Raw genomic sequence first — 8,947 nt, 5'->3', positions numbered from 1 at the left:
TATCATGTCTTCCTTTATTTTTCTCTAATCCAGGCAAAATACCCAGCTGTTTCAGCTGTTCTTCATAGTTCCTTAGTTTCCAGAGCATGCATAGCACAAGGTAATCCTCCTCTGTTGAACCCAGTAAGGATTTGATTCTAGCCATTCTTCCTGCACCATTACAGACTTGCAGTTTTGAAGTGGATTGAGCGATGCACTTCCTTTGAGGAAGAGACAGGCTGGCTGGTACTCTATTCATACAGTTTGGTGGAGCTATTCATATTGTAGAGCTAGTGCAGTTGCTCCATGTAGTCCAGTAGCACAATGACAATTTGGATTAGTCCAGTCCTATTCATAAGTCTTTCAGTAGTCCTAGATCTAATTTACTTTATAATGAAAAACACAATGGGCCACAGGGAGGAGATCAATACTCATACTAGACATATTGCTCACAAAATATGTTCTGAATCTTTTCAGGTTGTCTCTGATTTGAACTCAGAGGACCATTGACAGCTTTCCTCACAGGGCTACAGTTTCCTCAAAGTCACGCACATTGTGACAGTTCAACAGGAGTCCTGAAGCATCAATATTGGTGCCTGCACCAAGTCTGGAGTGCACTTTCCCTCCCTCTTTTTAACATTCCCTTTTCAGTAGAATTCAAAATGCTATTGAAAGGGAAACAGGCTTGTTCTTTTCTGTCCTTTCTTCCGATGATCAACTCCCAAATGGCCTATTCCCCATTTATAAGAATAAAGGATAGTGTCATATAGTGACAGCAAAGGGGACTAAATCTGCTGGATCGTCTTCAAAGGGAATGAAATCCTGTTCGGTTTCCAATTAATGGTTATTAGAGATGCACCTGTGAAACTCACACTGTTTTTTTTAAAGACAAGCAACCAAATTCCATGTTACAATTTCTGAACTGTTAGCTGATCCAGCCTCTGTTTCCATGGAACTTACTGCACACTCAAAACACACCAAATAGTTGCGTATTCAGACTTTTAACCTCCAGACCAGACTCAAATTTTGGTTTGGTGTTTGGCAGAATTTAGGCCACAACTTTATTGATTACAGCAAGTGAGTGGTTTCATAGGGTCTGGTTCGACTAGCTCCCTGCACCCTTGCAGGTAGCGCCGACCCAGGGCACCAGCATAGGTCAGCTTAGGGTGAACACCTGGATAGGCGGAAAGCCAGGAACAGGCTATGTCCACCACCCAGATGTCCCCCTGGACTCAGGCATGGGCACAACCCCCTCACAGGGTTGACCAAACCATTGAGTCCCTGGATTCCTTTAACGGAATACCCTTCACATAGGGATGGCGAGAGCGTTTCCCCATCCCTATCACCTGAACCAGAGCCTATCCGCAATCTTACAAGTTGTGATGATTTGCTACACAGCAGTCGAAACCCAAATGGCACCAGCCAATCAGCCAAGTGGGGAAAATTCCCGTTGTGCCCCTGTCCCAATGACAGACAACACACGACGGCATAGCAAGGTCAAGCACACAAGCCCTAAAAATAGGGAGAGGTGGGCATGTGTTCCGATGCAGGTACCAAAAGAAGAAGCTCTGGGTCATGTGCATAGGCATATATAGGTCCCTTGATCCGTTTAGCCTGCGTCCCATTGGCCCGATTAAACCCCGCATCAAGGGACCTACCAATTGGGTGTCCTGGCTATCCAATTATACCCACCCACAACACGGGGTTTGGTTGCCAGGTCTCACTGCAACACATGCCCTATTTAAGGAAGGACCCGATTTATTTTATTATGATGGTTGCCAGGTTTCTGTTTTGTCTCACTGTGCAGTGGGTTAGTCACAAGTAACACATAGTGTGGATTTATAGAATGCTTTAGTTTTCTGTGGGCACAATTCACCTAATGAGCCCTGTCTGTGGAAGCTCTGTGCAAGGACGTCTGCTTATATAATGGATCTTCCCCTCCCCACCCTTGTGTGCCCCCAGAAATTGGCTGCGGGTGTGTTGGGAGAACCCCCAGAATAGCACACAGAGGGAAGAAAGCAGAATTGTTCCATCTGGCCACCTGAAATGCTTACACAGACAGAACTCGCCCTTGCCACCGCCCCCCCGCTTCATTATGCTACAAATGTATTCAGGAAAAGCCCAGAAAACTGATTTCATACCCTTCCGGTGAGAAACCCCAAGGGTTCCAAGCACTTAACCAGGGTTTGGTTTCTTTGGAACACAGTTCAGTGGAGACTGTGGTGTTATTAGGAAATATGGTTTTATTTTCACATGCATACAAGCTGATGGAGGGGCTCACAGTAGTAGCACCCCAACAGATCTTGCTTCCCCATTAGGTTTCCAGAGAAGCATCAAAGCTTTGCATAGAGCAAACCTGTCTCTATGTCTACCTGCTTTCTGCCCAGCTCACACCACACTCCCCTTTGTTTTGTCTACCTGGCAGTTAGCTGAGGTGGGGAAGCCTACCCATTTGTCCAGAGGGCACCATCACTTAGTTGTAGCTCTTGCAGCCTAGCTCATTCTTTTGGGATGCTAATGAAAGACATTTAGACCAAGTCCATTACCTTACAATTGCCCATGGTAGTTCAGCAATATAATTCTCTATCAGAGCTTTTAACCCTTACTGGATGCAGGACCCCAAGAATTAAGTGGAACTCAGGGCGTCATCCAGACTGATCCCCCAAACTTACAACAATATTCATTGCTATGCTTGTTTCTTGGCAGCACCAGGAGTGGGGGAGGAATGAAGTATCCACAATTTCAGTAGTGTGCACACACTGCATATTCACATTTAAACCATGGTTTATTTTAACTGTGGGTTAAAGTGGTATGCAAACCAGAGCATAAGGAGTTTCTTAAGTTACCTCCATAGCTCTTCAAAGACTCTCCAGTTTTTGTCCATCAGCACACGGAGAGTACACAGATCACTCACAAAGGTAGATGTTTTTGAGCCCATTTAAAAGTCCAATTTGCACAATCACCTTGTTTCCTTCAGAAGGTACTTTAGAAAATTATTAATTCCTGAATAATGTTCGCTGCTCTTTAGACTTAGTGCTCGAGGACAGATAATTATCTCTGCTATGTAAAATTGTGTTTACCTGCCCTGATGCCATGGGATAAGGTGAGCTATACATTTAAATATAGCACATTAATCATTATGTCCCACTGAGAAGAGCTCTGTGGAAAGTTATTTTGCAGGCAATTGGAACACACGTTCTTCTCTTCCCCTAGCCAGTCTGATTTTAAGAGTCTCAAGATTTTAAGAACCCAGCATGTATTGGGTCTATATGTGTGATCACACTTTATGTAATAGTCACCAAGAACTGAATGTAGAAAATTACCTGCTGGAAAGAGAATGTTTTTGTATATGAATCTATCTTTAGTTTGCTGGCAGCAAAAAGAAGGATTGAAGGATTTTGGACCTATTAAACGTATGGTCTAACAATGATTTATTACATCTTATAATTCAGCTGCTAAGTTTCTGCCTTGTCCCATTCCACCGCTCCCCTGCCCTTTTGCAGATAAACAAGCTGGAGGCTTGCCTCAGGCAGCCGGGGTGCTTGGATGGTAATAGGATTCAACTGAAGGAAAATGAGCACCGGATGAAAGAAGGCTGCATTACTTGGAGCTGTAAGGTATGTGTTGCTGAATGCTCAGCCTGGGATATAAATCCTTCCCCCAGTCCTACCATATAATGCCATCTTGAACCAACCTGCAATGAAAAGTCAAGCACAGAGGTTAGCCTTGTCATTGTGATGGATGGGGATAATAAGAAATGTACATGTACAAGAGAGTCTGGGATTTGAGCATCAGATATGATCACAGTTAAGCACAGGCCCATAAAATTGGGCTAGATTGATCTATGAGTGGTTTCTAAAGGAACATATTGTGGTACAAAATCAGGATTGAGACTTGGTAGGTCCAGTCCACACCACTGCTGTGTTTCCTGGATGGCCAAAACTACACATGATGCAGAAGGCCCATGACTGGAACTCCTGAGACCTTCATTTGGACATAAAAGCAAATCCAGGGAAGCCCTGGCACTGGTGAAGGTGTTTCAACCTCTTCCTCCTGTACTGCTTTTCCGATTCAAGTTTTTCCTCTTCCAGCTACTGTTCATCCAGATGAAGGAAAATACAAGCACAACATTCTGTACCCATATTTTCCCCTTAGTGAAATACAGAAGCTTTTTGGTGGTGTGAGGGGGGTGTCTCTCAATTGAGAAAGCAGCAAGGGAGGAAAGAGTTAATTATCCCACTTCCCCAAGTGGCTTTGCTACAGTCAGAACTGGAACTCACTGCATCTGCTTTCAAGCACAAACAAAAAGGATGTGAGTCAGTTCTGATGACAGATCTCCCACCCCATTTTATATGCAGTTTGGCCTTTAGAGACCCCAGTATTAGGCAACTAATTTTAACAAGACCTATAAGCTGAAATCTGCAGAGATTCAAGGACCAGCAACAACAAACTCCATTCCTTGGTGGGTCATGGCTTTGGCTGCTTTCTCTCCTGTGAGAAAAGGCAGCACAGGAGTGAGAGAAGTTCTGTCTCCAACCTTCTCAGCTCACTCTCGTGTGATCTTTGCAGTGGCAAGAACCAGTTGAGAAAAGTAAGTGGAGGGCTCTGCTAAAGTCTCTGCTGGTGTTCATGCTGGGAAGGAGATGATTAAAGATCTCTTGGCCTGCATCTCAGCTCAAATTGGAAAGGAGGTGATTCTGGTGCACAACAAGGGGGAAAGTCCCTTGGATAAGCAGGAATGTTGGGGGAAGATTGAGCTCCCAGGCTTATCTCTATTTAAAATAGAATATAGTCCAGTGGCAGAGAAACTGCTTTGCACACAGAAGGTCTAAGGTTGAGTTCCCAGCATCGTCAGGTAGGGCTTAGAGAGATCCCAGTCTGAAACCCTAGAGAGTTGTTGATAAGTAAGGGTAGACCAGGGGTCTCCAAGCTAAGGCCCAGGGGCCGGATGCTGCCCAATCGCCTTCTAAATCCGGCCTGCGGACAGTCCAGGAATCAGCATGTTTTTACATGAATAGAATGTGTCCTATTATTTAAAATGCATCTCTGGGTTATTTGTGGGGCATAGGAATTTGTTCATCATTATTTTTCAAAATATAGTCCGGCCCCCCACAAGGTCTGAGGGACAGCCCACGGCTGAAAAAAATTGCTGACCCCTGGGGTAGACAGATGGACAGATGGATCAGTTGCCTTAGTACAAGACATCTTTCTATGCTCCTAAGCTACTATGACACTGTGCTTAAAAACAACTATAAGTGGGTGCACTCTGTCTTTTCTTGGACATGCTCAAGGAAGCCAGGGAGGCATTTGTTTGCAACTAGATATAAGTCTGAGCATTTTGACCACAACTGGATGCCTTCAACTGCCCCAGCTGCAACAAAACATGTCTCTCTTGCATCAGTCTCTACAGCCACAGCAAGCACTGCAACCTTCCAACAGTTTGACTTCAGCCCCAAAGATACTCTCCGCCATTGTCTCCCGAGACAAACGGATGCCAACAACCGAGCTATAAAGTCTGAGTATTTTGACCATGTCAGGGCACTGAAAACTGACCTGCTAATTGATGTAAGTCTTAAAAAAAAACTTGATTGGAAAATGATTAATTAGCAATGGACTCCTGCAGGGGGAGAGGTTTTGCCTTTGAGCCTTCTAATTAACCTCTGGAGCCTTTTGGACATGGCGTACAACTATGAAAAGGATCATTTATTTGTGTGTCCTAGGCAGGTCAATGGCCTTTTATCAGATTCCCAATGGGTACAGGTGAGACATCACTCCAGTACTCTGTAGGTGCTACCTTCTATTTAATGTGCCGGAAAATTCCATGGTAAGGAATACTCCAATGGTAGTGTCATATATCTCTCTGAAAGGAGGACACATTAATATCTTCACTTTGCCTTTCAGTGGAGCCAGATAACCTGAACGATTGAGTCATGCCCTTCAACAGAATAAAAACATCTCACAAAGAACCAAGGTTTGTGCTTTCTGCTTTGCAAGAACAGCAGTGCTGCTAACAACACAGTCATCTGCTTTCTAAAAAATATTTATTTAGAGGGCTGGATTGCAAACAAAACAACTTCAGTGTCATTGACAAACAACAAAGAACTTGCACTGAGAGTTTTAACATTTAAAAAGACAAATGGCCAAATTAATCTAGTCACTCTCTTTGGGGTATTGTTTTGTGCATAGCAGGCACAGTCAATAATTTTCAACATTGTTTGGTTTGTCATTGTTGTTGTTTAGTCGTTTAGTCGTGTCCGACTCTTCGTGACCCCATGGACCATAGCACGCCAGGCACTCCTGTCTTGCACTGCCTCCCGCAGTTTGGTCAAACTCATGTTCGTAGCTTCGAGAACACTGTCCAACCATCTCGTCCTCTGTCGTCCCCTTCTCCTAGTGCCCTCAATCTTTCCCAACATCAGGGTCTTTTCCAAGGATTCTTCTCTTCTCATGAGGTGGCCAAAGTATTGGAGCCTCAGCTTCACGATCTGTCCTTCCAGGGAGCACTCAGGGCTGATTTCCTTAAGAATAGATAGGTTTGATCTTCTAGCAGTCCATGGGACTCTCAAGAGTCTCCTCCAGCACCATAATTCAAAAGCATCAATTCTTCGACGATCAGCCTTCTTTATGGTCCAGCTCTCACTTCCATACATCACTACTGGGAAAACCATAGCTTTAACTATACGGACCTTTGTCGGCAAAGTGATGTCTCTGCTTTTTAAGATGCTGTCTAGGTTTGTCATTGCTTTTCTCCCAAGAAGCAGGCGTCTTTTAATTTCGTGACTGCTGTCACCATCTGCAGTGATCAAGGAGCCCAAGAAAGTAAAATCTCTCACTGCCTCCATTTCTTCCCCTTCTATTTGCCAGGAGGTGATGGGACCAGTGGCAATGACAATGGTTTGTCATTAAAGCTCTGAAAAATGTAAAAACCCACAAGATCGCTTCACTTCATAATGGCTCCTGTTCTGATATTTGACTTCTGAATTCATCTAAGCTATTCATCTGGGCAGGACATTCTTTCAAAGCTTAGGTTTCAGCATATAAATAAAGGGTTTCATTGAAATACAATGTTTGTATGAAGGCATTCCTGAAAATAGTGTTGCATTGCACCAAGGAAAATGGTTTTAGAAAGATGTGAATGAGGATGTGAATAATAAGGTTTGATGTTTTCTTGTAAGTGTTCGCCCCCATCTCCTTAAAGATGATGTTTGGCTATCTTTCAGAAGAGATGTGTCTGAGTCAATGATAGCTTTATTCATCCAGAGTTTCAATTATATGTGAATGCCCTGTGTAGTGCTGCTCTTGGACAGCTCTTAATCCTGGTCATGATCAAAGGGAACACACCATCAAAAACAAATTGAGAGTATTTCACTCAGAGAGAAATTTAGAAATTTTTTTTTCCAAATTTCCAAAAACCTGGGGATTTGTGTGTGAGACACCTTTCGAAGGGCATCGGCACAATTGTTTGGTACTGGAGTTCAGATAGATCATTCATTCACTCTTCAACTAGAAATGCTCCCGCAATAGTTTACAGATCAATAGAAATACCCTTGGGGAGTTTTCCATTAGCACCACACTAGATGTGATATTAAATGTGTATAAGCATTTAATGTGACCTATTTTTGTTTTTTACATAGCAGCTGCCATGGAGGGGGACCATCAGGACTCAAGCTCAGGGGCAGGAGGGCTTTAACACTTGCCCACACTATGGTCTTGATGCCATTAGCTCTGGGAGGGAACCCTGTGCTAGAAACTTCCATCCAGTATGTTTGCAAAAATTGGCTGATTACTTCCTGGCACCCTTGCATTATTTATTTGGCTGCTACCAACAGGTTGCGATACCTTCCTAAGTTATCTAGGAAACCTCCCTAGAAGATGGCTTGAATAACTCCCCCTTGTTTTATTCGCCTCTCCCCAAACACACTGCACACTGCACTCTGATCAAATTCTGCCAACTCTGCATGGCATAATTCATTTAGTTTAAATCCTAGCTTTTCAGCTATCAAAGGAATGCATGGTGGGTTCTCCTTCCTTGGAGGTTTTTAAGCAGAAGTTGAATGGTCATCTGTCATGGATGCTTTAGCTGAGAATCCTGCATTGTTGGGGGTTGGACTAGATGACCCTTGGTTCCCTTTCAACTCTGATTCTATGATTCTAATTTCTAACTATGTTGTTTCCAAAGTTTCTGAAGTTTGAGCTGGTGAGACGTGGTCAGCAATTCACAATCGGCACACAGAGAGATTGAAAATGTAAGTGGCTGAAACATAGAAGCATTTGATAAATTACCGCAATCAACACAGGCTTTCATGAATCAAATATAATGGATAAATACAACTGTTTTGTAACAATTTGTTGTCCCATACGAATGAAATGAGCTTCTTCTTTTGTCTCTTCCCCATTGATGTTTGTTAAATATAAAGAAAACCTGGTAAAGCATTCACAAGACTATCAGAAAAGAAAGCACAATTGCCAATAAGAAATGTGATTCAATGGCATGTCGTATCCAACTGATTGATTGTTAAATAAAAGCACAGCAATTCCACCAATCTTTGGTTTGTTTAATATATGTTGTGGCTCCAGCAGATATTTATGCTCTGTTGGTCTTGGAGGTGATGAAAAGAGCTGGGCATGGACTATTGAAAACAACTACTGAATGCAAAACTGCATCCAGAGCAAAAAGAACTGCTGCATTGTTGACAGTTTTGTGTTGCAGAGAGTAGGGTATTTAAACTTTTCATAAAAGTAAGGCAATGGATATAGGTGGGAAACTGCTGTTTCTTGAAAGGGGCCTATTCATGCTGCTAGATATTAACCAGACCAAAGCCAAAATGCTATGTAGAGAGGTTTGCATTAAGTTTGCTCAAGAGTTTTGTCTTTAGAAAATGTGGCAAGGAGAGTGTTCAAGGCTAATGGATGACTTATCCTGGAAACCCAAGCAGTGATCTCTCATGGCAGGAAGATGAAACCTGAG

General features: G+C 43.2%; 1 long non-coding RNA gene across 1 annotated transcript; it reads left to right on the top strand.

Annotated features, from left to right (window-relative positions):
• The first annotated feature begins 3,508 nt into the window (after nt 1–3,508).
• LOC148684844 (uncharacterized) lies at nt 3,509–8,590 on the top strand. The gene is made up of 3 exons (XR_015951701.1): nt 3,509–3,596; nt 5,381–5,544; nt 8,159–8,590. It is a non-coding gene; the product is annotated as an uncharacterized LOC148684844 (long non-coding RNA).
• Nucleotides 8,591–8,947: the final 357 nt, after the last annotated feature.

This window comes from Zootoca vivipara, chromosome 8 (assembly GCF_965207765.1).
Source record: "Zootoca vivipara chromosome 8, rZooViv2.hap1.1, whole genome shotgun sequence".
Classification (NCBI taxonomy): Eukaryota; Metazoa; Chordata; class Lepidosauria; order Squamata; family Lacertidae; genus Zootoca; species Zootoca vivipara.
This window is presented reverse-complemented; position numbering and strand designations above follow the sequence as displayed.